We start from the raw sequence: 4,243 nt of genomic DNA, 5'->3' as shown, positions 1-4,243 counted from the left end.
GCGGCGGCGGCACTCCTCACCCGCGGTGGTGTTGCCCCGGCTGGGTCCCCTGGAGCCTCGCCCTACCACCGCCGCCAAGCCCTAAACTCTCTCGGGAGGGCTGATCTGGAGTCCGTTCGGGGCTCCGGAGAGGGGAATCCGTCGCCGTCGTCATCATCAACCATCCTCCATCACCAATTTCATGATGCTCACCGCTGCGCGTGAGTAATTCCATCGTAGGCTTGCTGCACGGTGATGGGTTGGTTGAGATTTATCATGTAATCGAGTTAGTTTTGTTAGGGTTTGATCCCTAGTATCCACTATGTTCTGAGATTGATGTTGCTATGACTTTGCTATGCTTAATGCTTGTCACTAGGGCCCGAGTGCCATGATTTTAGATCTGAACCTATTATGTTTTCATGAATATATGTGAGTTCTTCATCCTATCTTGCAAGTCTATAGTCACCTACTATGTGTTATGATCTCGCAACCCCGAAGTGATAATAATCGGGACCACTCCCGGTGATGACCATAATTTGAGGAGTTCATGTATTCACTATGTGTTAATGCTTTGGTCCGGTATTCTATTAAAAGGAGGCCTTAATATCCCTTCGTTTCCAATAGGACCCCGCTACCACGGGAGGGTAAGACAAAAGATGTCATGCAAGTTCTTTACCATAAGCACGTATGACTATATTCGGAATACATGCCTACATTACATTGATGAATTGGAGCTAGTTCTGTGTCACCCTATGTTATGATTGTTACATGATGAACCACATCCGGCATAATTCTCCATCACCGATCCAATGCCTACGAGCTTTTCACATATTGTTCTTCGCTTATTTACTTTTCCGTTGCTACTGTTACAATTATTACAAAACCCAAAAATATTACTTTTGCTACCGTTACCGTTACTTTCATACTACTTTGCTACTAAATACTTTGCTGCAGATATTAAGTTATCCAGGTGTGGTTGAATTGACAACTCAACTGCTAATACTTGAGAATATTCTTTGGCTCCCCTTGTGTCGAATTAATAAATTTGGGTTGAATACTCTACCCTCGAAAACTGTTGCGATCCCCTATACTTGTGGGTTATCAAGACTATTTTCTGGCGCCGTTGCCGGAGAGCATAGCTCTATTCTTTGAGTCACTTGGGATTTATATCTGCTGGTCACTATGAGGAACTTGAAAGACGCGAAAACAAAAAATTATCCCTCAACTACGAGGGGAGGTAAGGAACTGCCATCTAGCTCTGCACTTGATTCACCTTCTGTTTTGAGTAAACTTGCGACACTTAACCTGCATCTGCTATTAATTCTGATATGTCGCATGTTATTGATGATGCCACTTCTGCTATGCATGATACTTATGATGAAACTACTTCGATGCTTGATACTACTGTGCCACTTGGTGAATTTCTTGATGAACAACTTGTTAGGGCTAGAGAGAATGAAATTATTGAAACTGATAATATTGATGAAAGTGATGATGAAGACTCTCCCAATAAATATGAATTGCCTGGTGTGCCTGAGGGCTATGTTATGGATGAAGAAACTGCTAGAGACTTTCTTGCTTGCAATGATAGAAGTGATCTTAAGAAATTATTAGCTAAGCTGAAACAAAAAACTCTGAATGCTTGAATGAAATATGATCCTGCTTATGCTACTTCACCTATCTTTGTTATTGATAAGGATTATGAATTCTCTATTGATCCCAATATAATTACTTTGGTTGAATCTGATCCTTTCTATGGCTATGAATCTGAAACTGTTGTAGCACATCTTAGTAAATTAAATGATATAGCCACCCTGTTAACTAATGATGAGAGAACTCGCTACTTTTATATCCTTAAAATATTTCCGTTCTCATTAAAGGGTGATGCTAAGATATGGTTCAATTCTCTTGATCCTGGTTGTGTGTGTAGTCCCCAGGATATGATTTATTACTTCTCTGCTAAATATTTCCCTGCTCATAAGAAACAAGCTGCTTTAAGGGAAATATATAATTTTGTGCAAATTGAAGAAGAGAGTCTCCCACAAGCTTGGGGGAGGCTTCTCCAATTACTTAATGCTTTGCCTGATCATCCTCTCAAGAAAAATGAAATACTTGATATCTTTTATAATGGACTAACCGATGCTTCCAGAGACCACCTGGATAGTTGTGCTGGTTGTGTTTTCCCTTAAAGCAGCTTGTTTCTTATGAGCAAAAGAAAATGTAAAACGGCTATATTATACGTTTTTTTCTGACATCGTATGCAAAAGTTATAGCCGTTTTACATTTTTCCTACACTTTCTGCAAAACATGTCCAAATTTAAGTTTTTAAATTTTCCTAAATAGTATATGTAGTAACATAACTACATCTGGAAGGATTTTAATTTTTGAAGTTTTTATCATTTTCTTTTGCTTTTTACAAAACTAAAAAGGCGATCCACCGTGGGGTAGAGTTTGAAAATGGGACCTTTAGTACCGGTTGGCAGGAACCGGTACTAATGCCTCAAACCGCATTAGTACCGGTTGGTGGCACGAACCGGTACTAATGGGCATCGCACCCTTTAGTCCCGGTTCGTGGCACCAACTGGGACTAAAGGTCCCATTTAAACCGGTACTAATGCCTGTACGGTGCCCTAGCCGCTCGAACCGGACTAATGCTCATATTAGTCCCGGTTCGTAATGCAACCAGGATTAATGCTTTTTTCTGGCCGAACCAAAGCCCTGTTTTCTACTAGTGAGCCCGGCATCAATCCCCAATTCTGGGTAGGTGCCTCCTCCGTAGGTAGCTCCGACGCCTGCGTCCTCAGCCAATACTCGGTCGGGTGGACTGGGGGACATGACTCTAGGACTACCGACGACCGCCGGAAAGCCAGCCCTGAGCCCATGGCCATGCGAGCTTATGCGATGCCATGTCCGTGGTTACCAGCGACGATCCGCGCAACGACGCATCGGTAACCTGACCACCACCAACAAGCGCCGTACCCAGGGCCGGTCCTGAGTTTTTAGGGGCCCGGGGCGAAAATAAAGCTCAGGGGCAGCTCGGGGGCCCTTATTATATATTTTGTGTGCGGATATAGGGGCCATAATATAAGCAACACAACAATTATAGTAGTATTGCTGTCTGTATTTTTTATAATAAATCTAAAAGCAAGATTGATACTATGATATATAGTTTATACACACAATGCTGAAAATAAACAAATTTGCATGAAAAGTTTGACAGTAAAAGCCATGCATCATGTTGACGAAGATAAATTACTTAATTAGCAATAAACAAAGTGATAATGATCACCTATTAAAATGGCCGGAGAAAGGAAATTGCGTCAGCCAAATTTGCATCAAAATTTTAGCCTAAATCAGCATGATTTCCTGCAATCGCCGGTGATCTCCCGCGATTTTGGCCTGCATGCAAATCATCGCAGGGCAACTTTTCAGCGGCGATTGTGCCGCAATGCGGCCTTTTCTGCTGCGATTTAAAATCATGAATATGATAATACCTTGGATCGGTTGAATCGCTGTTGGTTATTGTCTGATCCGGCGCTTGGCGATGACGCGATATGTATATGCGTCTGCGGCATGCGCTCGGCGATGTGCATGAGCGTGTGCGTGCTGGGTGATGGCGCAATCTGGCGCTGGCCTGGAGTAGAGATGGAAGAACAGAGTTCATCCATGAAATAGCGACTCGCGTTCGCGTCCAGAGATGATGATCGTGGCTGGGGGATACTCGAAGACGTGAACTCACAATCGGATCTCGGAATTAGATGGGAATTAGGAAACTGGACGGGCGTCACGCAATCAACTCGTACGAGCCTATGACCACAGGGGCCCTCACCGAAGGAGTGGATGTGCTCGTGCGTGGATTACCAAGCTGCGTACGGTGACTGCCTGCCCAGCGTACGTAGGGCTAGCGCGTAGCTTCGACAGCTCCGGGCGTGGGCTAGCTAACTGACTGCGACATCCGCTCGTCGTAGGCCTACGTACGTACCTAGATGGGGCCCCCTGGACACGGGGGCCCGGGGCGGCCGCCCCTCCTGCCCCCCCTTAGGGCCGGCCCTGGCCGTACCCGCGAAGGGAGGATGAGGCCCTCCCACGAACACACCCCGAGCCATGCCCGACCCCTCCTACCTGAAGCACAGGCTACGATCCGCCCCGGGCCCCGATCATGTTCGCCCAAGCACAAACCCCTAGATCTAAGCCATCGTCACCGCGCATGCAGCTGGCACCCGGCCCTTGCGCTGCGCACCGCCGGGTTCGATTCAGGAGAGGG

General features: G+C 45.6%; 1 long non-coding RNA gene across 1 annotated transcript in view; it reads right to left on the bottom strand.

Moving 5' to 3' along the window:
• Window positions 1-3,908, bottom strand: part of LOC123172908 (uncharacterized) — a 5,303-nt gene extending 1,395 nt beyond the window's left edge. The window contains exons 1-2 of the long non-coding RNA XR_006485773.1: window positions 3,474-3,908; window positions 3,269-3,378 (exon numbers count right to left, since the gene is read on the bottom strand). This is a non-coding gene — a long non-coding RNA (uncharacterized lncRNA). The remainder of the gene's footprint in view (window positions 1-3,268; window positions 3,379-3,473) is intronic.
• Between the last annotated feature and the right edge of the window lie 335 nt (window positions 3,909-4,243).

Source organism: Triticum aestivum, unplaced genomic scaffold (assembly GCF_018294505.1).
Source record: "Triticum aestivum cultivar Chinese Spring unplaced genomic scaffold, IWGSC CS RefSeq v2.1 scaffold122928, whole genome shotgun sequence".
NCBI lineage: Eukaryota > Viridiplantae > Streptophyta > Magnoliopsida > Poales > Poaceae > Triticum > Triticum aestivum.
This window is presented reverse-complemented; position numbering and strand designations above follow the sequence as displayed.